The sequence below is a fragment of the Dermacentor andersoni genome, chromosome 8 (assembly GCF_023375885.2).
Source record: "Dermacentor andersoni chromosome 8, qqDerAnde1_hic_scaffold, whole genome shotgun sequence".
Taxonomy (NCBI): Eukaryota; Metazoa; Arthropoda; class Arachnida; order Ixodida; family Ixodidae; genus Dermacentor; species Dermacentor andersoni.
In genome coordinates this window covers 145,209,768-145,233,767 of record NC_092821.1, presented here as the reverse complement: position 1 = coordinate 145,233,767, position 24,000 = coordinate 145,209,768, and the positions used below count along the sequence as shown (strand labels likewise).

General features: G+C 44.7%; 2 long non-coding RNA genes across 2 annotated transcripts in view; both read right to left on the bottom strand.

Moving 5' to 3' along the window:
- Nucleotides 1-24,000, bottom strand: part of LOC140219895 (uncharacterized) — a 234,931-nt gene that overhangs the window by 19,604 nt on the left and 191,327 nt on the right. The gene's annotated exons all lie outside the window — the stretch shown is intronic.
- LOC140219894 (uncharacterized) lies at nucleotides 4,200-22,786 on the bottom strand. Its single transcript, XR_011896162.1, has 3 exons — nucleotides 21,850-22,786; nucleotides 7,226-7,496; nucleotides 4,200-4,273 (listed from the first exon to the last, which is right to left on the bottom strand). It is a non-coding gene; the product is annotated as an uncharacterized lncRNA (long non-coding RNA).

The window sequence follows — 24,000 nt, the reverse complement described above, 5'->3', positions numbered from 1 at the left end:
CTGAAGAAACAGAGACAAAACATGCAATGAAACGGCATTTAAAACGTACAGGCGACAATGACTCGCCTGGCGCATCTGCTTGTCTTTGCGTTCCTCTCTCTCTCTCTCTCTCTCTCTCGAGGGAACAGTACACAACATAACGGCTTTCGGCGTTCGTGGCTGCCTAATGGGGTTCAGGCGACGGGAACCAAGCTGCTTTGTATACGTACCGGGTACTTTGACAAAAGTTGCTCTGAAACACGCTGTGCATAATGGCACGCCTGCCCCCCCCCCCCCCCCCCTCCCTTTCAGAATTATCAAAAAGACAAAGGGATTAACTGCATTTACAAGCGGCTCGTTGAGCTGTCGGCACTGGTAGCGCGTAGGATTTTATTCTTTCCCGCGGGGAAACTTTCGGTCTCTGCTGATATGCGCGCTGGCAGTGAGACACTGCAAACAAAAGTTGCTCGGCTGAAGCTTCGAAATAAGGCAACAATTAACAAGAGTATACTTTTGTGCATGGTGTTGGAAAAACAGTGCTTTCAACTCACCTGCCTAACGAAGGTCACAATGAAGAGGGACCCGTCCATGTGAGAAGAACACAATGAAGGAAAGAATGGCGTTAATGTTGAGGAATAAAAAGCAAACCAGGCAATAATTTTGTTACGTGGTAGAAGAAAAGTTTGCAATAATTAAGATGCGGACACGAGACGAGACTGAATGAATCAATCGATGACTAATTGAACATACGCGAAGCCAAGCCAAGCATGCAAGGGACAACTGCATGGATAACAGCCTAGGCGCGTTAAAAGGACCCAGAACCGTTTTTTTTAAGTGCAGAAGGGCATTTGCAGTGAAAATAGGCTATTAAGTAACACTTCGCCTCAAAAAGTACTTCAATACGTTCAGCGGAAGCAGAGTTATTGGCAATCTACCATTGCCTCCGCTGTGCTCCCGTTCCTTCTTCGATGCCTTGCACTGCGAAGGCTACGGCGGAGTGGGGCACGCCCACAACCTTGTGAATGTCGCAGTGGCACGCAGTTCAAATTTCATTTTGGACTTTAACGCAGGTGTCACGACTTTCGATTTTGGTGCATAAGAGGTGCTAAACGTAAACCAAAGGCGGTTGTCCTCAGCGAGCCGCAGTGCGCTGAGCCCGTGGACACGTGGCGGCAACCCGCGGCGGACGCTGCATCTACGCTACGTAGCCGACCGCAGCTACCAATAGCAGCCGCTTATGGGAATCCGCTTTATTACGAAATAAAGCATCCAGAAGAGAATGAGGAGCAGGCTTTCTGTTGAAAATACAGCGTTTGAGAGAAAGACGACATTGCGCTCCGTTTGCGAGCTCCACCCAAGGCGTACGATAGCAAAACTTGGCTGAGATGTTCACAGCAACGTATGCTACCCGCGGACTCTGTTATCTCATCAAGCCCGAGAGTGGTCCAGCGCCCCTTTACGAACCTTATCCTGTTGCGCGGATGTTATCGAACAAGGTAAAAAGAAAGGGAAATCGACTTAAATGTTGATTTGTCCCTGCCATCACGTTCGCGTTAACGGTTATTGAGAACGCGTCCATTTGAAATATAATTTTTTTGTGCTCTAGTTGACGTCAGCTTCATAAGGTGGAGCCACCAGCTAAGATGTCTCCTGTGTTTCCATACTCCGCAAAGCGCGATACGAGAGACAAAAAAGTAAGTTTACAACAAGTGTTGGCAAACACTTCACAGAGTAAATACTAGAAAACGTCGTAAAATGCGTAAAACAGCCTAGCGTACCTTTACGCTTGCGCTGAAACTCCCAACCTTTACGGAACAGCGCATTAGTTCTGATTCTTTCCTTGCCACACAACGGTCGTTTGTACCATTTATACGACACAAACGGCTTCGCGTGAACGGTTGATACCGCAAGGATTGTTTGGTGCAGTCGTGAACGACAACTTCCCCCGTTGCGATGTTTCAAGGCAGGAAGTAAACGATTCCAGAAACGGAACGGCTAGACAGGATCGTTTGTTCCGACCAAACTCTAAACGAGTAACTTGATCAACACTGAAAAAGAAAGAGAGAGAATGCTGGAAAAGCTCATAGCTTATTGACTGCAGTGCCGGTCTTGGAGATACGAAGTCATTGGTATTGATCCGAAAGAATATATTGTTATGCCGGTGAGAATTATATTACAGGGTTACGTGGTAGCGAAAGACTCTCAATACCCGCCGTGGTTGCTCAGTGGCTATGGTGGTGGGCTGCTGAGCACGAGGTCGCGGGATCGAATCCCGGCCACGGCGGCCGCATTTCGATGGGGGCGAAATGCGAAAACACCCGTGTACTTAGATTTAGGTGCACGTTAAAGAACCCCAGGTGGTCCAAATTTCCGGAGTCCCCCACTACGGCGTGCCTCATAATCAGCAAGTGGTTTTGGCACGTAAAACCCCGTAATTTAAAGAAAGACTCTCAAGTACAATATTTGTTTTCCCAAAAGGCCTTCCAGACAATCCGCGAGGTCTTATTGGTTTCAGTGCAACCATGACAGCTGACTTCCGCAGCGCCGATTGAGAAATGTCACTTTTCTCGGTCACATGACGTTTATTTTCGAGGAAGTCCTGTCCGAAGAGTTCCCTTTTCCCGAGTTTTTGCATCAGAACCTTAGGAGACGTACCGTCGGAAAGCTGTCGTGCAGTACGGGCCTACACAGAGTGTTCCAAATAACCCGCAACAAGATTTCAATATAGGCAAATGCCACGTAGTCTGGGCAGAACCAAGGTAATGATTTTTGCCTTCGCTGGAAGATACTCACATATTATTGCATTCCGCCTAATTACAAGATTAGTATTAATAAATCAACTTGTCAAATGCTATAATCAGATCAAAACTATTAAGGAGAAAATTGTAGAGCAAGGTGAGGAACTCCCGATACAGCTTTCTGTTGGTCACTACGCGGTACATGAGTGTTTTTCCGAGCCTGAAAGAAGCCTGTGAATGCAAGCAAATTGCTTCGAGTGGCCAGTCGCGCGGCAATTTTGCGTGTAATTTTGCTCGGAAAAACACTTTTATGTAGCACGTATTGAGCAACAGAAAGCTGTATGGGCGATTTTCTTGTTGCTCTACAATTTTCTCATTCACAGTTTTAATGAACTTATAATATTTGGGAAGTTGATCAAATAATTAGTACAAATTATGCAATTACGCAGAATGCAAAAATAATATTAGCATCCCCGGGCGATGGGAAACAACATTACCTTAGTTCTCTGCAGCTACGTGGCATTTGCATATTTTTAAAATTTGGTTCCTCATAGTTGGAGCACCGTGTGTATGTGCTTTCGAGACATGGAGACGTAAACTGCAATGTGGAAGCGTCAAGGATCTGAGTGAAGTAACTGAGGAAACAACTAAACAAAAAGCACGATGAGGTCCACATAGAAAGCACTGAGGCTCAATATCAACATCTTCTTTTTCTTCTTCTTTTTTTTGAATTCGACTACCAGAGTAAAGAACTACTAAAGCGATTAGCATTCTTTGGAAACTTCATGCACATTTAATTAAATAACCTATTTCTTGTGTTTTAAGCGTCAAAACTATGATCTGGTTAGGAGCCAAGAGGTAGTGGGGGTAATACCAAAGCGTGGTAACCCCAAAGCCACTGGGTTACCATGCAGGGTAGTCTCAAAACTTCACAGCACTCTGTCAGACAGGGAAGCTTTATAAGTTACAGTGCTCATGGAATAACACTCAAGCAAAGCGTACTCAGCGACTTAGAGGAAGCGTTAGAGGAAACGACTTAGAGGAAACGGAGACAATCTGATGGTCGTCGGATAGCTCGGCGTCGCTACAGTGTAACAGAGCCGCCGACGCCGAGGTAAAAAACGCTGTCGCCGACAGACCGCAGACCGAAATTGGTGTCAGGTCGGCCTAGCGTGAGTCAGCATAGAGTACGTCGCCAGTTTGACTTGTGCACGCAAGGATTTCCGTCGCCGTAAAATCTTACCTTTCTCGTATAACTTTAAATGATGAGCTTGCTGCTAAAAAAAATTACTATAGTGAACTTTGGCGCTTGTATTGTTCACCTGCAGTTGGAATGAGAAGTAGTCCACAGATTTGTCTAACCTTCGAATTTGTCGCTTCAGACATTCGTCTGGCGTAATTTATTAGGCTTTACCATTTCGAATTTCTAAACAAGCATATATTTAAACCTATTTTCCGTACAAGGGCGATGCTGTATACATACCGTGAGAAATCACCGTTGCTGACACGCATCGACACCTTACTGAGGTCCAGTAAGACCACGCTACGAATGATACCTGCAAAAAGTTGTTTCACTTATACAAGCAGCATACACCAATACTGCGAGAACCGCTGTCATATATTCACGACTTTTCCTTAACCGTTCCTTTGATCTTTCACAAGCCATTAGATAAACGGTAATGGTTTCGGTAGTAACACAGGGCGGGGATAGCGCTTCTTCATTGCGACTACTTTTCTGAATAATTATAACCTGAAATTTATTCTACTCACAGTTATGTTTGATACGAATAAGAACAAACGGCTTCAACTTTTTAAAAAGATCTAGTGAAGAGGTGCACTTTAGTGCCGATAAAAAAAGCATCGAACTGTAGAAGGCTGGTGAAGCGGGCGAATTGGAAGTATAGTCTAATGTGAGAAGCGTGCACATCAGACATCCTAGAACCGCTATAGTAGCACGGCGAGAAACTATAGCGACATTATTTTCACCTCGTCGTCGTTCGTTTTTTTGTCGGTGGTTCCCACTGGCTTACCAGAATACAGGATGCACAACACAGGCAGATTGGTTACATTAGCAGACCAAGTTTTTATAAGGGGTAAGCGAGCACTACAGTTCGTGAGAACGTCCACAATGTGGCGAGAGTTATTTATTGCGTCGCTTTTGTTGCCACGCTGGGAAATATTTTGGACCGAAGGCCGTCGCAATCACGGTCCAAATTTTGGTAAAGGTATTTAGGGAGATCTCGGTGCCTTATATAGTGGGGCCTGTTATGCTCACCTGCATTGCTGCGTGGCGAAATTCAAAGAAACAAAACGCTGGGGGAAAAAAACCGAATCAGAATGGTTCACACAAAGAGCCCGCTAAAGGAGAATTCATATACGAACAGCTCCGGAGCTGGCAACAGTCGTTATTCCTTCGTTGCTGAGCTACAGTACGCGTTCACCGTGTCCTCGCAGTACTGAGCTGAACTCCCTTGTTCAACGGTTCCATCACGTGACCGCTATGGGCGTCTTTATTTGCGTCAATGACCGGCCTTAGATGAGGGCACGTATTTCTGCCACGGCAATAGCAATGCGCTGCCCAAAAACTTTTAGGGATGATAAAATAAATCATAAGGTTTTACGCACGAAAACTGCGGTCGGAGTACGAGACACGCTTCAGTGGGGCACTAGGGATAGTTTAGAACAACTGACGTTCTCTGACACGTACTATGTCTAAGTTCCCGAGCGGTTTTACATTCCGTCCCCATCGGAACGCAGCAGCCGGTGCTGAGTTCGAACCCTCGACCTTGTGCTCAGCCGCGCAATGGCACAGCCGCTGAGATATGTCAGCAAGTGTATACGAAAGATGAAGGAGTGTCAACCGCACGCGCTAACTGCTCGAATACTTCCGTTTAAAACTTAGCCATTTTGCCGCTACTGGTTCGTATGGCATATGTGAAACTAACTGCTGGGAAACGCTGTTCGCTGCCGCTAGCTTACTGCGTCGACTTTTCAACATAATAGCGATATGCACCACTTTGACACCGCGTGATTAAGTAATAAACACGACAGTGTGATTTAGCGTTGACCGGTATAAAAATGGAAGCCCAAACGATCGAACCTATAGCTCAACGATGAAACGTTATTAATTTGTACGGTGCGCTCAATGCACAGCTTTCTTGGTATTTGGCTATTTATTTGTCAATTGGTAAATATCACGGTATAAATTAACACTGGTTTTCAGCATCTGTCGAACCTCGGTGTCCGAGAAGAAGAGGAAAACGAGCGAGATAGGAAAAAAGAAACTAAAACGAAAAAAGAAAACTGCGGTCTCACTATTACATAGGGCGTGAAATAATCTGTAAGAATATATAAAAAGTACAGAATGAAGCACCACCCAATAGACTCATTAAGTTATGCAACCCTTACATAGTTCAAAGTATTATCATTTACCCCAAGGAGACGCCAAAATGAGAAGGAGCATATATCTATAAGTGCGTTTCCGTGCGGATGTATTACGGGCTCGTTGCATAGGCATAAGTTGCGAACACACACACACATATATATATATATATATATATATATATATATATATATATAATATCATGGCTCCTCTGGTACTCTTCGAATGCATGCTTCTCTGATTACACCATCCCCAAACATGAACGCATGAGAACGTTGAGATCATTCTATGTTGCACAAACTCTTGTAACTACAACTCAGATCCACAAGACGACCTGCAATTAGACGGCACTATACACTTGCAACATCGAATGGGCAACCGTCACGCTTGGATTTCGTGATGCAAATGAGGCTTTTCGGGCCTCTTTCGGGGGAGTAATGGCAGCAGTAACGTGCTCTGTTAGGCAACTCTTGTCCTGATCACCGGAACCGGTCTCGAGAAACAGGTATGCCCCGATAAAAGCTTCCGATGCGACACTGCATTAAGCAGGGTCTCTGTACACGTTCCCTTACGCTTAGCGCTTGGCACTTGCTGAGGAAACGATTGGCATGATAGAATGATCTGGTCTAAAGAGAAGCTCTCATTAACAACATGCCATCATGGAGGTAGTATGTTATACTGATAACTCAGCAAGAAATCGTGCTATGCCTGCCTTATTGCACACGGGTTGTTCGTGGATTGAGAAATTATCTACAAAGCTAGAGGCGAAGACAGAGTGCGGTGCCGTGCCCGGAAGAGTGCTTCTCTGCATGCCTGTGTTGCAACAAAAATGTAGCGCGCGCCGCGCTAAGCGATTTTTTTACGGATAGTAACACCGTTTCATCGTAATGCTAACCACAGCTGTATTCGTAAGCTTTCCGCTAAGCATCGCGCCATACTTTCTCTTCAGTGCCGCCCAAGCTTTTGATTTTTTGTGTTGTACACTAACCGCGATGACCAACTTTGTTCGGTCTCTCGGCTACCTCTAATTTGGAAGGACACGCATGCGTGATGTCACATGATTGATTCAAATGAAGCATTTAACTTTCGTTGGTTATCGTTGGTAAATATTATTACAAACGCTTACATATGACGTCGCCGTTTTATTTCTTTGAGGCCGTGTCCTCTTGCAGCTACCATGTCATGTGGTCTGTCAGTCATTGTCTTCACTAATCTTGAGCTGCTCTTGCTGAACGTGATTTTAGGAGGGCGGAGGGCTTGCTTTGAGCTGATACGTAATTTGTGAAGGTTACTTGATTACTTTCTTCGTGCACAGTGCCACCTCTCTCATGGAAGGAAAAACTCACTTAAGAATCGCTTTTGATCCAGTTTTCTCCTTCCGGTTATGTGATCCAATACTGCAATGAACACGATCAATTTAACATTTCCTAGGGAAGCACTTGCACTGAAAACCTAGTGAATGCGAAGAGTAAATACACGCAAAAGCTACCGTAAGAAACGAACCGAGAACATTAAACGTTTTTTTAGATCATCGCGATTACCGGTGTTAACTGCCATTGTCATTGCCATTTTTAATGAGTTTGTGCGAATTCAAAATTGCTGGCACGGATCTGTCGTTTATTCATCGCTTTTTTTTTTGCTTACCGATTTTTCGAAAATGCAGGTTTGAGACAAGTAATATAGAATATTTCTTCATTTATGTGATTTTCTGAAGAATGACAGAAAACAAATTGGATAACGCGTATATCACATTTTTGCGTTATATTCACTGACACGACTCTTGATCACATCTCTTCACTGTTACACTCTAGTTTTGAACCTTCTGCAGCAATGTTCGTTGATGCCAGTACTCAGCCATGGACTCCCTATTAAAATTTTTCTGTGCTTCATTCGTTTCATTGTTTTCGTTCTTCGTAAACAAATTCTTTCGTTGTCTTGAAACTCGATGTCTTTCTTTATTTTGTTTAATGTTTGTATGGTTCAGATATTTACAATAACCATGCTATCTAGTCACCAAGCTACTTCCTACACCCCTCTTCATCACTTTTGGTGCCCGCTTCCTCACTGAATTTCAAGAGCGGGCACCGCTCTGCAAAAGAGTGAAACTTTATAAAGAGCACCGTACGATGTTCTCGTGGAAATTACCACGGAAAAGTTTTCATGCTTGAAAGCGCTCGGACCAAAGCAGGTCGACGTCAGTCGAATGGTTCATCTCGTGTCGTCCCTTTATCTTTCTATCTCTCTTCGTTTTTTTGTGGACCTTTGTCCGTAACCCATTGTTCTACCACGAGATGTCCACCCCGATTTATTGTAACGAAGAAGCTTTCATTCAGAGCGAAACAATTGGAGCTCCTGCTAAAAGGAAAAAAAGTTGTTGCTGTTTGTTCTGCTCGTATATTTCTGGTTCATTCGCGAATTATATTTTTCTCTGCAGAATTTAGCATTTTGTTCGTGAAAAAGCGCAAGCTTGTTAACTTTCTTTTGTATTGAAGCAGCTTTCTTTTGCCGCTTCCAAAAAGCGTTGCAAGTTTTTGAACGCTTGGAATACCCAGCATACGGGATGGGGGCGATTGTGGTTGTCAGATTGGGAAACAGTCACTTATGTGAGGGGTTCATTAGTTTAGCAATTCGGGCGTGCATAATTACACCCTTCCCTATACACACACGCACGCACGCACGCACAAACATCCTCATTATTATCGAACTCGCATTCTGCGTGAAGCTACGCTTCTCTGTCGCCTTTCGTTAGGAGTTGCCTTCACAAAAGCATACTCTACATTAATTGGAATGACTGACAGTGCAGCATGCGAGGTCTGTGGCACCGAATGAAACATCGACCACCTGCTGTGCCACTGTCCACGATACACCCCAGAGAGACAAGAACTTGCCAAAGCTTTCTAAAAACTGGACAATCGGCCGCTTTCTGCGCAGGTGCTGCTGGAACACCGCCCCCATCGCCCGTCAGCACATAAAGCGGTGAAGGCGCTTTTGTGCTTTTTAAGGACGACGGGCTTGTGGGACCATCTGTGACTATTAATGCAATTTCTGTAGACCACACACGTCAGCGAACTCACCCTAATTTCCTTCTTTTCTTCCCTCCTCTCACTCTCGCCCTGTTATCTTTGTTTCCCCCTTCCCCATTCCCCCGGTGTAGGGTAGCCAAACGGACGTTATTCTGGTTAACCTCCCTGCCTTCTACTTATCTCTTTCCCTCCTCTGTCTGCGAGTAGCCGAATAACAACGTTGCTTCGGCCTCTGTAGTACCAGTCGCGATCCTCGTACATGATTGAAAAAAATACGAAAAAAAAGACACGCTACGCTCTGAACAGCCTGATGAGAAGCGTGGTGCTGGCGCACCACAAAGACGCTTTACACGGAGTATTGAATCAAAAAAGAAAAAGAAAACTTTCACTGTTGCAAAAAAGACCAGATCAATGCAAAAAAAGAAGAAAACGCATATTCGACAGAGGTGGGAGCATCTATATTAAGTGAAGCTTTAGCGAAGAGCACAATTAAATGCTTAACAACGAACTGCGATGCGGGCGATATTGTTTTTTCTTTCCCTCTACGCAATCTGTGATCTCGCGGATTGTTTTTATTTATCTGACAAAAAAGGTCGTAACCTTATTATCCTAGAATACTTATGTTTACGCGCTACACTGCTCATAAACTACGCCGAAATGAAAACCCCAAATGTGGAGGGAGCACAATGCCAGATGTCTGTGCAGCAATGCCACAAAGAAGACAGTAGTCTGTGACGCCTGTACACATAAGAATGACGATTACAGGTGTGCGTACAACAAAGTGCGAATATATTGAGCTACAGTGACCGATTCTGTACCTCTTCTGCCACAGTGGCCGATACCCATTCTGGAGTATTGGCCAAGAGTAAGCACCCAAGCAGTTGCACTTACGGAATGGCTAAGTCTAGAAGAAAAAAGGAACCAAATAAGTCGAAGAATCTGGGGACTGTATTTGGCTGTCACCTTAGTAGTTCGGTGTTCTTTAGAGACATATCTGTGATCTGACATTATATGTTCTCGTTTTACGCAAGAGGTTTTTTTCTGTTACAGAGGACCGAGTCGCCTGTACTGGCCCTACTTTGCCGGACCACATACAAGGGTTATTTAAGGTCGTTCGCTGCTACTTGCATCCGGCGGGCAGGTAACCTTCATTTATATATTCACAAACATATCCGCCGACATTCTCGCCAACAAAACGTACCCGCCGAACCTGGGAGAGTGGGGAAAAACATTTTTGTTCTAACAAGACTAGCCCATGAGAAAATGTTGCTCTTTGTTAGTAATTGTTGAAGCTTATCCGCAAGACGGTCTGTCATTCCTTGAAAGTATTGGTTTCTAGCTCCTAAATGTATTTTTTCATGATGCTTCGCCTGTGGCTGGCTCGATGGTGCACTAAAGAGTCACGGCTCAGAAAGAAGAAAAAAGAAGATAGTTATTCGGTTGATCGTTATATCTCACAAAACTACCCGCTTCTGCCAGCATGTAGCGCAACTCTGGTCAACGGACCGACGTAGAAGAGTAACCGCCATTGCAACGTCGTGTCAGGCGTGCGTTATTGCGATTATACTGTCCACTACGGAAGCTCGCGGGTCATTGCACTAAACTGCGTAAGAGGCGAGGGCGTGTAGAGCAGCGACCACGTCGCGAGTATTCCCCCTCCCCTCCTCCCTCCCCGTATTAAGGAATGCATTTTATCTTGAAGCCCATGCTCCACATGGTCTAAACCACGCCTGGCGTGAATTTGCCCAAGGTGCTCGTTGCATTTTCTTCGGCGCGTTAGCGACACACGTCATCTGCATCCAGTCAAGCATGGGCTTCAAGTAAAGATGCATTTCTGAATACGGGGCTAAACATAATTTGGTGTCATCATCCGCTACAGCCTCGAGGCTCCAAGGGGGGGGGGGGGGGGGGGGCGTACACTTAAGGTGACGACGAAATTCCGCAAGAAAAAAAAAAGAATCCGGGCTGAGGGAGGCGGCTACGAGACGCGAAGAAATGACCAACGCCAGCCAAGTCGTGCCGGTCAGTCTAGCGAGCTGCCTGCGAAGAGGAAGTAGGGGGGTCGCATCCAGCAAATGGCGTGGATCGAGGGTTGCTGCATAATGCGAGCAGATTCGCAAAAACTCTTCGCTGGGTATCCAGGGTGTCTCGCCTTGGATTTTCGCGCCTCGGCCTCTCCGCAAGGATGGTCTGGCGCTGCTGCTAGTGAGACGTCCACTTGCGCAGAGCTCAGAAATGGTCACTCGCGAGTTTGGGAACATTTACAACCGTCTATTTACCATCATTTGCTAGGACTAGCGCTCTTTGTGACTTATGTAAGACTGCCTAACTAGGCGGAAGTGGACTCCTTGCAGAAACTGAGCTAGAACTGCGGCTGTATTTCGCGCGCACTGGGCGCCTATCGCATTGGCTATGCGATAGGCTATGCGACGCAGCCCAACACCTAAGCAAGGTAGCACACCGTATGACATTAGAGAAGTGGCACACACCTGAATTCACCCAAGAACGATTGCATTCCCTCGACCCCTCTATGCGACTGCGGCTGTTACCAGGGCTTCTGCGAAATGAAGAAACAATGCTGTGCCGCTTACGCTTGGGCGTCGCATTCACCAATGCATATACGGTTTTGATTGGAATGACTGATAGCGCCGACTGTAATGCCTGCGGTGCCGAGGAAACTATAGAACATCTACTGTGCTACTGCCCATCTTTTCAAAACGAAAGACATGACCTCTGCACAGCTCTCAATCAGCTAGATAGAACACCGTTCACCTTGAAGAAGATCTTGGGACCATGGCCTCGCATATCGCAGCTACAAAAGGCCACAAAAGCTCTGCTGCGATATTTGAAGGCAACTGGATTGAGTCAGCGCCTGTGATCCAACTGAGTGACCGAACGATATACCCAGTAGACTTTCTCTTCTTCTTTTAATCTTTCCGTCCCCATTTCCCTTTCCCCAGTGTAGGGTAGCCAACCGGGCTCAGTCCTGGTTAACCTCCCTACCTTTCCTTTATCATTTGCTCTCTCTCTCTATGCAGTTGGCTGGAAAATTTAAATTGCTACCGGTGCAATGTCAAAGAAAAAAAGAACAATGTCATATTTACCAATGATTTCTAGAGCCTAAAAGAAGGATTAGAGTACATTGAAACAAAAACAACTTCCATGAAAACGTATTGATACGAAGGAGGCGGAAGAGTTATAAGACGTCGTTGGTTGCAGGCGGATCTAGCCTAGCAAAACATGCCTGCATTTGCTTCGCCCGAGTGCCTTATTTCAGGAACGTTTGTCACCATTCTCGAAACGAATGATTATATGCGGTCTTAAAGGGTCTCAGTGGAAGCAATACCTGCGGATGTACGAGGTACAAATATGTAATTGTTCCCCACGCGCAAATGACGCACTTGTGATCAAACAATGTGGGATCAAGTCAATAATCTGCACGTATAAGCGTCATCGATGAAGCATCGAAGTGCTTTCTTTGCTTTGTAATGCCAGTTTGATGGAAGTGTGGTTATAAACTTGAGATTAAAGAAAAGCCCTATGTGAGTCGTGTAAACATAGGTGTCGTTAGACGTGCCGTTAATGTGATCACTGTGTAATCAAAACCAGAACTACCCCCGCGCAAAAGAAAAAAAAAACATTTCGAAATTCTAAAAGTGACATTTATACTTTCATTTTCTCTCATAACCAGCCCATTGCCAAGAAATCAGCAAAAGTAGAGTTCTTCAAGAATATACCGCATGAATATAAACTGACTCATTTTCTTTCTTTAGTGACTCTATAACCAAATACAGAAATTTCTCTCGAATATACTTTACATCACTGTGACAATGAGTATTCATAATCCATTTACGAGTCGAGAAAAGTGATGACTTGGAGACCCTTTGGCGCTGATTACTCAACCAGGCCACTCACTGCCCTGTGCCTAATCGTTTGAGCAAGACTATAGCTACGTCGCAATTAGAGCATACTCGGGCGAAGTTCTCCGTGGTTTCGCAAGGTACGGCCCTCGGCGTAAACACACATTGCCCAGCCGACAACCATGCCAGGAGTGACCTTACCAAGCGGCCGCACTGACAGCCTCCAGTGATAGCCGCCTGATTTACTGACGGGGGAGCTAATTTCCAAGTGTGGAGACTTGCGTTCTGTGCCGACAGGAACATATTAGTGGAAGATTAGTTTCCGGCAGTATGCTGACGATAGGCTAGGGATGTCGTAGAGTCCTTGCTTTGGGCTTGAGCGCATGGGGGGGGGGGGGGGGGGTGACAATATTAAGTTGCCCCAAAGCAATTCCCCGATGTCTCGGTACGAGGAAACCCTATTTCTTTGAGAGAGTCCAGGTTTGGGCGTGTTTGTCCCCTGCATTCCTGAAAACCAGCGCGGAATGACGTCAGACCAATCGAGAGATGAAGCGGGCAGCGCTAGCGTCTATCGTTTCACTGTCCTTGTGCTATTGTGCGCTGCTCTGCAAGAATTCAATTGCTTGCACCACTATGCGCTGTCAATTAAAGGTGGTGATGATTGTCATCTTGATCAGCAGCAGAAGCAGTTGCACCAGTCTATTTTATGTCCACTGTAGGACGAAGGCCTCTTCTACCGACCTCTCTCTGTACTATTGCGCTAGCTGACACCGTCCTTATACCAACATGTTTCCTCATTTGATCACAGCGCATAGTTCTCTGTCATCCCTCACTTTACTTCTTTCTTTTTGTGCCCACTCGTCTTTCGGTCTTTACTTTCCCTTTCGCTTCCCCTAGTGCAGGGTAGCAAACTGGAGGCTTAGCTCCGGTTAACCTGCCTGCCTTTCTCTCATTTACATCTCTCTCTCTCTCTCTCTCTTGAATGTACTCCGCTTCTCTTGGCACCCGTTCGGTAGTTCAAATACATCATCGGTTGTCTCTAAACCGTCCGTAATAGACCAAGCAATCGGCGGTGAAAGTTTAATGACAAATGCGAACGTAATTGCTTAAATGATATCGAAGGCATCGACGATTACATTTAGAGATGTCAGCATTCTCCAAATGTTGACACTGATGTAGGTTCGTTATCCTCTTTTGTGGCCTACTTATTTCGCTATAGTACTACCCTGCAGTGAAGTCATATGGAAACAGTTGTCTACAGGTTGAAGTTAGGGACCCTAAATTGTCATCAATGAAAACTTAGATGGTGTGGTGTAGTCTAATAAGGGAAATGTTAGCGAATATTTTCGTTAGGAAGCATAGCCGTACGCCACTCTGACAGAAATAAAAATAAGGACGCGCGGAAAATTTGAGAGATGAATATCCACGCCCGTAAGGTATAACACGTGGCCTGACTTGAGACTTGAGCATTGCCACTTACTCGTTCATTTAATGTTTCCGAAGTAACTGTGCTACAAATGGCTTTCTGTTTTGCCATTGCTAAGGACGCCACGTTGTATGCGCTCAACTACTCAACTAGTTGAGTAGTTGAGTTGGAGTGGATGTTTGCATATAGCGTGCGAGAAGCGTCCTATTCCAGGAAGCGGCGCGACTCTCTTTGTCATCGTGTATCGTATTGTACTCATCGTTTTAGTCATTCCAGGATTGAAGTCTCTACTTTGGAGGTTAGCCATACAGCGCTAGCGCATGAGTGAATTTGCTTTAACCTAAAAAAAGGGACATGTATCTCTAAGGACCGGGAACGCAAGCAGTCCTTGTGCGTATAGCAGCGGCCCGTGAACTTGGCCTCACAGATTCATGCCCATCCTTAGTATGCTTGCACTATTTTTAGAGTCAATTACAGCACACTTCTTTCCTCTACAGTTAATCATTTCGTAGCATGAATGAATCACAGTGCGTTAGCGATCACCCAGTTGCATTTCCGACAACTGATCGCACGATAACAGTGTAGAAGCGGCAATCTATAGCTTCGCATTCGTTAGCTTCTGCCTGAGACAACGTGTGGCGCGCCGCCGAAAGCGCCATCTCGTTCTTCTTGAGCAAACTACTCCGCGAAAAGGGTCCTAAAGAAAAAAATGTTAGGCAATTGCGTGGTAGATTGCTGTTTTGAATGAAGGAACATCTGCGATGTTAACTATATGGAAGCATTGGCCAGGCTTTCGGGAAGGAATGTAAAACTTTTTTTATCGCTTCTATTTCTTTATTTACCTGCGCGAATAAGTAAGCAGTGCGTGCAACATGTGTGTAACATGGTCACGTTTCGAGTCTATAGTCCTTTTCATCGGGCGAGGAGGAAAGTGCGGACCGTGAGCCTTTCCTCCTCTCTGACTTGTGCAAGCCGCCTTGTGCGCTACTCGAACGTGTTGCCGTCGCCTGCTGCGGAGAGAGTTAGAGACGTTCTAACTCGTTCTCCGAAAGATTTACTTTTGATGGCAGTTCATGCAAGGTTACTGGGACACCACTTTTTATGCCTTTGGGTGCGTAATTAATTACAGTACGTGGAAAGTTCTCTTGGCTGCGCAAGCATGTGACGTGCATCGTCAGACGCACTATGTGTGCGTATTGTACACTATTTTGGAGGTGCCCATTTTCCACTGGACGAAGAGTAGCGACGTCTGTGAATTGCCAGCTTGAATTGGAAAACCACCTCACTATCTGATCGCTTGGCGTTGAAAATGAAGCATAAACGTGCTCCTGTAAGGCGTAGTCTTTATTGAATATTTGTATAAGCCGCCCAGAATTGTTCTAATTATAAGCCTGCTATGATGCGTCTACGTTAGGATCGTGTATGAAGTCGATGGCGTGGTTCAACACAGCGATCATATACGTTTGGTAAACATGCGGTTCGTAAAAGTACGCCTGAAGAAGCCGGACATAAAGCATCGCGATGAATTTTTCGGCATTGGTAGTTGAGAGAGTTTGCGTTAGTTAATATTCTGTATTTGTGAAGTTGTAATTCTCTGCAAAAGCAACGCGAATTTGTTCGGCGAAAGTCACGTGTTCGGATAGAGCATTGAACACTATTTGTCTTTTATAATCTGGTCCAGAAGACTCACTACTAATAGCGCGTAAAGGACATAGAATAGCCGATGACACAAAAAGGGCACAGCAGCGCCTTTCGGTCATTCCCTGTTCAACCTGCGCATGTTTTTGCTAGTTTATGCCCTTTTGGTGCTACGTTTCTAACTGGCCAAGGTCCCTATTCTTTGGAATAATTCTACAGTTCGTCACACTTCGGTCAGTTTCATACGTTAAGATAAATGTTCTCTTTATAGATAAATCCGATTACGTGTTCCATATGATGCAGTTAGAAGTCTCGCTTACAGTTTCTCACTTGCGATGCTTCATGGGAACGAACCAAACACTCAATAAAATATGGGGAACCGTTTAACAGCTACGCGTTAACAAAATACACCAGGAACAACCCAAGTATGGCACCTCCTAGTAGGCACTGCAGTCTCATAAAAAAGAGGTGCCCATAACGGCTTCATCAAGCGTCAACATATCCTGACCTCGCGATTCTGGAAACTCTATAAAAATTCTAGGAGAACGAAGCACGGCTTTGCTACGGCTGACTTTCACCGGTGGAAAATACCGGCCACTGAAAGTGAAATATTGCGGTCGAGCTTTTCTACGAGCAAAAGATTTCAAATCTAAAGCATATATTGCAAGCGTTCTCGGCGGCTTCGTATGTTTGCAAAGGTGGCAGTTTGGACTCGCAAGCCATGGGGCACGAATCTAATAGCCTGAGCTTCACTTTTATGCCACTGTAGACAGGCAAGCATCGCAGAGGTTCTTGCTGAGGAACAGTAGGCAGTGTTTGTGTCTACACACATGTTAAGTGACGAAAGTGTCCGTCAACGTGTTGCAAAGTGAAAAAAAAAGAAAAAGAAGAAAAGCAAGCGTTTCCATTCTGAGAGCTACCTCAACTGAAGGTGACTCATGAGCTTTGCTAAACTGGCAGCGTAAAATCCTAATTATTCGCTTGTTACAATAGATTTGTGAATTATTCCCAAGCCAGAAGCTAGAGAACTTCATGAAACAGTCTGGCCAAGCTTATAGCCTAAACGGAAAGTAATGGTAGCCAGTACATTAAAAAACTGAAGTTTAGCTTATTCTATATCTTTTCCGTGAGCCGCGTTTATTAGGTAATATTCACGTGCCACGAACATTAGTTAAGTATAGAGGTAAGAAGAGAGATAATAAAGCACTGCCGAGAGCATTCAAGCAAACACACACACATATTTAAGCATAAAATATCTTGAGATTCAAGGCTAACAGCAGCGGCCTCGTGAGGAAACGCTCTTGAGGCTCTTATACACCGTAGCAAACTGTTTATTGACGAGAGGGAAAAGGAACGATTGCATCGGCATAAAAGCATAATGCAAGCCGAAGAAAGGAGCGAATCCTTCATCAGGCGAGATAGAGAGAGAGAGAAAAAGAAAGAGAAAATGCAGGGAGGTCAACTGGACAAACGTCCCGTTTGCTGCCATGCACTGGCGATAAAGGAAAGAGGGACTAGAATGCGAATGAACAATAAATATTGGCTACCAAAGAAAAGGCAGTTTGGCATCCGAAGTTACGACGCAAATTAATTAGGAATGTTTATGAGCAGCAGGGAACACGCCAGATGTCATAACTATAGAAAATTTAATTCGACGACGCGTAGTTGGAAGACCGAATAAGTTCCTTCGTCAAGCCGAACTAGGGGAGGGACGATGACAGTAAATTTAAAGGCTGTCTCCCCGTTCATGTGTGACCGGGCCCCATTGAGGGTCTTAATTTATGAACATAAAGAATAGAGCTTTCCCGCGGAGGCGCAAGTGAAAAAGAGGGAACCCAAGTATGAACTATGTTTCCTACAACAACCTGCACCCGAAAGAACGACGTTATAATGGTCAAGGTTAAAGCCTCATGTTAGGTTTCAGTATGATGTATACGCAAGATCTGGGCAAATACTCAAAGAGGAAAGAAAATAACAAACACAGAACCCGAACAGGTGCTGCAATCATCTCTGTAGCATATATATCGACGCACTAATTTCCTATCTACTATAAGTAGGCGCCACAGGATATGGTTGGTCAATAACGATTATCGTTTACGGCGGCTATACACGGCACCACTTGCACAAGTGCATGTCCGAAGAAACGAGCGTTTTCTCTGCATCACCACACATTCTCGTGCTGGAGCGTCGCACCCTGCCTCTCCCGCACCCTCACCCCTTGCCCTCCTCTCGGCCACCCTCTCCAAATGGAGTGCAGGAAGATTGGCAATCGTCCAAACTCGGTCACGTGACTTCGACCTGGAACTACTTGTTAGCCGGTGCCAACGACTCTCGAAGTGGTCGCGCCTATTTCCTCTGCGACTCGGCCTTCTTGACTTAGATCACATCCAAAGAGCGAGCAGCGCTACGGGAAAGCGCTTCCGGTCCGAGCGATTTCCGTCCATCGAGCCCCATGCGAGCTTTGTGAGGACGCGTTTACCACCAAATATAACGGTTAATGTACGCGCGTATCATTTTATTTTCATTCGTTTTGCATTGGCGCAACATTTAGTTATTTGTTCGTCTGCGAATGTAGCAAAGAAGACAAAACTTCAATGTGGAGGCGCAGTGCTGCTGTCCGTTGTAATATTTCTCTTCGCAATGACCTGAACGACATCCGTGACCACGGAGCTGAGAGCCTGGCCGTCACACGCAGGCTGCAGCCACGGCGTGCACTACTGACCTGCTTGCAAAGCACGGTGCAACCGGAAGCTATGCTAAACAATGGGGCAGTGAAGGTTGCATGCAGAAAAAGAAAAGCGGACAGATCCCACGCTAAGTGGCAATCGATGTTATGCGATGCAGTGTGCCTACCAAGTTAACGAAACAACCATGAGAGCACCAAGACGTAGGCGGCTGTTTCATGACCTACATGACACGTACATCACGACATTCATGTCATAACCTATCATTTATGTTATATTGTGCGGGAGAGAGACCTTGGGACCCACAGTGCGCGCATTTGTCTCCAGCTATCATCAACATCTCGTACGTTTCTTCCATGCACTTTCAAAGCAAGTTGCATGCCGACTTCTACTACGATAGGTAAACACCTCACTGTCGTAGAAATATTTTGATGTAACGTAAAGTTACTGTGAACTGTACATGCATTCGTAGGTGCGCATTGTACGCGCAGTTTTGTTTTAGTTTTATTCAGCACTGTATTTGAAGATATTGTATTTTATTGTTCTGTACTTGTATTTGCATAAATTGTGTTAACAGCCTCTTTTTAATCTTTATCTTACGTATTCAGTGAGGGCTGTTGCGTAGTGTTCTAATACTCATGTAATGCTGTACGAATCACGAAAGGGCTGTCCTCTGACTCAGCTTGTAATGGTCGATAGGCCGAAAGTAGGAGTAAACAAAAAAAGCGCCCAAAGTGTGTAATATTTGCTGTAGAATAAAAACCGAGCGACATTTGTAGGTCCTTGTAGACTTGATGTTGGAACAAAATGACGCCTTTTCCCATAGTTAGCGCCACTGAACGAGGCATTTGGACCCATACAACATACTCTTAGAGGTTGAAAAACGATAGGCTTCTGTTCGTCAATAACATCAGTAAGCCTTAGTAAAGAACTTATATCTTCTTGCAACTTGCCGTAGAGAAATTTTACTGCGCGTCTTCTGCAGCGCCTAGAGACACATGAGGAATATTAAGGAAATTTTTCTTTTGTTTGTATACAATCAACAGGTCTTCGAGTTTTCTACATGTCCCTGTTACCATCTCCTGGTATTTGGCTGCTTGCATAATAAGTCTTGCTTTCTGAATTCCTCGCCTTTGTGCAACTTTCCTTTCACTAGTTACGAATGTGGAATTACGTTCTGCAGTTCGCGCAATTTCGTTTCAGTCTCATAAATTTCTTCGTTTTAATTTAACACGCTTTAATTGAACGATCGAGCCCATGAAGTGAGAAGAGTACGGCGAAAGAAAAAAAGAAAAGAAACAGACAATTAAAGAGGCATACCGGCTGCGGAAATTGGCCATAACCCCGTCTTGTCTATCATGCAAATGAGCCTGCTTTGATTCAAACTGTCCTTTTTTTATATATTTGCCGATGTATTTTTGCTTCCTTCCTCGTGGAGAGAGAGTGATGACTGATGCGCTCCGCCAGCCCTGTCATGCTTCGTTAATCTCGGCGTGAAAAACTGCACACGAATTAAGCGCGCCACACGGATTAGGCAAGCGGTCGGTAAACGGGTAGGCAACTAAAAATTAAGACAACCATTCAACTCTGTGAAGATGGAATGTCAGCAAAATCTGACGACAGTGAAAGCTCTCAAACTCGTTCGGACGCGCCCAGGCTCGCGATTGTCGTTTTCGTTCAGCTTCTCAAATACGCCGCCACGTACTCGATTTCTCGGCAGAGGCCACCGCAATGCGATGCTGGCGCAGTACAAGAAGCGCTCACGTGACCTACTTCAGATGAAAACCGTTGAAAATACCACAAGTGTGAGAAATTATTCACGAGTCCCGGGCAATAAGCTTGTGCGCAACATTAGAATTGGAAACCTCGAAACGTATTTATAACTTAAAATAAAGCAAGCTCGATGTCAAATGTCTCGCTATTTCTTCAGAGGATGCCGCTGTGATAGTCGTACTGAATAGCACATGCCTCCAAGCCCTCGTGTTTCATGGGCTCTGGTGAGGCAGTTGTGCTGTAACCAATTTTTTGCATCTGACATGTTCTGTATATCATAAAAATTTATTTTGCAATGCAGTGTAAGGCTCATAGCAACCGTCATTATTCATCGCCATAATCTTATTGCACGTAGATTTTACGCACTTTACAGCGACTATTGTTGGGCCCCTTTACAGCCACCTCAGATCAACTTCAATAACTCATAATTCCACCACGAAATCACTAACACTGGCGTGGCGCTCTTTGGCCATACCTGGCCCTTGCGCTACTGAAGAAGACACATTCATTCATTGCTATTTCTTTAAAAGACTTTCTTTTCATATCCTGGCACTCGATTAAAGAATCGACAATGACAACGAATCAAACTGACAATAATTTTGAATTAAGCGTAATGCTTTTGAGCAGTTATAGTTACACCATTCCTCTATAGGTATCAAAACGCTTTACTTAATGCTTTAAACCTGATGCGAGAACTGACACTTTCAGTGACTAATCAAATGATTCGCGCAAACTTGGTAACGAAGATTATCGACTTCATACGAAAACGAAATGTGGCCAGCTGTTGCTTTATGTATAAACAAGGCATCTGTGCTGCATTGCTAAATTTGCTCTCTCCGCCTCGGCGTGCTTGCAATACTATTTGATCGCGCAATACGAGCTTTCTATTGTGACTTTTCGAAGTTGTAGTGAGATTTCGTTCTGACATTTCCTCTTTCCTTCCACGTTGGAATGCACCAAATCTAAATTAATTATTATCGGTAAAACAATGTTCCAGTCACGAAGTGTTTACTTAAGACATTGAGTGTCTGATCGAGCTAGGTCTACCGCATTTATGACGACATGAACATTATTTTGGTAGAATCACTGCACATATAGTACGGTCATAGCGCTTGAAAGATACGCGCCAATTTTTTTTTTCCCTCTAACGCAACGGAATAGCCAGCTACGGACAGAGGAATTCAATCCTGAACCACAGCGCAGCATAAATGAGGTGAATAACGGGCTAGAACTTTGTTTTATTCTGCTCAGATGCAGCCCTAAGCATAGCGAAATGCATGCGTGAGTGTGAGGAGAAAAGCAATAAAACATCATCCTCGAGTGCCCAGACGTAGGCATTTACTTACGAGTTTCGAGCGAAACGCGTTTCACTGGCAATCCGAGACGCAGCAAATTAGGGATTCTTTCTCGGCCGCTGCTTATTCTCTGCTTGCTTTAACGGCCCCGTCGCCTTTTGTGGATGAGCGTGTGGCTTGGCACGATAAGCTGGCGGCTTCGTAACGACCTTCTTGAGCAGCTGGCCGGTTCTTGGAACTAAATAGATGTGTTTTGCGAAAACAGGTGGAAAATATTTAATGACGCTGGCACTACTTTGTGCACATATGGGTTGATTGCCAAAGCTTGGGTGGATGGGCGCACTTAACTGAAGTAACAGCAGTACCCTCGCTTTTACTAATTTACTTTACTTACTAATAATTAATTTAGTATTTTTACTGAATCCCCGTGCATCAACGCAAGTCTACTTTAGGCTTGGTTCGCGTGTTTTCGTGAAGTTCTTTTAATAACCATAGAGCCACCAGCACTAGGCAAAAAAAAAAAAATCTAGCTGCAGCAGGGCAGCTTTTTACTTGGGGAAGCACTGTAGGTAAAAATAGCGTAATAAATATGCTTAGTGAGAGTGCTAGTTACGCTAAGATACATTCTCTAACTAAATAACCCGTTGATATTCGCTACTACACAGGAACTAAGCTCGACTGCTCCAGACAAGTTACTAGGTGCGCATAATTTTCATTTGGTTCGCTTGCTTCTGTGCATGGCACGCCTGTGAAGATTCTAGTCAGCACGTTAATCTAAGTGCACGCATCCCAGCTTTGTACTTAACTGCAAGCGTTATTTTCAGAAAAAAAAACTAATTATGGTTCCAACCATGTTAATCCTGGTTGGGCCTTAGCAATGTCCTACGTATAAAGAGACAAGAAACAGAGCAAAAGCGACTAAGAGCATCATCATCATCCCCGTAACCGTAGAGCTCTGCTACGAAGAGACGGAAGTGCACATTTTCTCTCAAAAACAATTTAGTGATTGCGGGGCTTTTTTTAGAGGAAGGTTTAGCTCGGGTGCTCCTATCTAAAAACTTGTGAAAGGAGAACTCGTTTTTCTCGGCAACCGCTGTACTAAAGTTGACGAGGTTTCTTGCAATTAGGTTAAAAACTTAAAATCTATTGACTATTGGTGTTGTGTTTTTTATTTAGATCGTCAATTTTGTATCAACAATTGGCCAAACACAAACCTTCAGAAAACGAAACTATCAAGTTTACAACTCTCTAACTCAGCAAGGAAAAATTATATCACAATTCTGGGAATTGCATCTGATCAGTAGGGGACAACATTGGTATTTTACACATGAATATAAAAAAATAAACTGCGAAATTTTGTGAGTAAAGACAATACAAGAAGTGCGATAAAAATGGACATTGATGTGGGCTACAAAAGGCGCTGTTCGGATTTTTGACCGTCAGGCAATTCGTGCGTATAAAGCGTATCGCCGAAGCCACGCTGCAAAATCGCTTGTGGGATTCACACGGGAATCACAGGCATGTGCAGAACGACGCGCAGAAGAGAGAGCACGAAAAGAGAGGTAAGCGAATGTTCTGTATAAAGAGGAGGGAAATCATGCGCCTGTGTGAGGGAAAGGAGCAAGGAACACAAGTCTATGGAGAGCGTACAATATCCAGTAAATCATGTCCTGCGGTCCAGAATCGACAGATTTCACTGTTCCTGGAGGAATCCCTCGAGTTATCTTCCTAAGTTACTCAAGAGCTAATTTTTGGAACGATTTCACTGCAATGCGTATGCAGTATGTAAAAATAACACGAAAAGGCTTAAAATAAACGAACGAAGTTCTGTCTGATGCGAGTACTGCAGCAATGGATTTGTGCACTTGTAGTCCGTTATTGGATGGGTATACTCGCCCTCAACATTGGGCCTGAGTTTTACCTCCTTAACCATCACGTACACAATATCCCGAGGTCCATGGCACAACCACATCACGTGATGACTGCCCGCCATACGCACAGGCGCGGATCACATAGGACACGTTCACATGTTTTCAGTTCTATACTCACAGTCTTCACTTACTGCTGATCGGGGTTCGGAAATACTGGAACAACGACATGATTACCACTGCTTGTGGCATAAGAACGAGTAATCTTCGTCTCAATCCGCGAAGGCTTCATGAAGTTTCCCGTGTGCCTCTAGATAAATTTTCTCACTGGGCA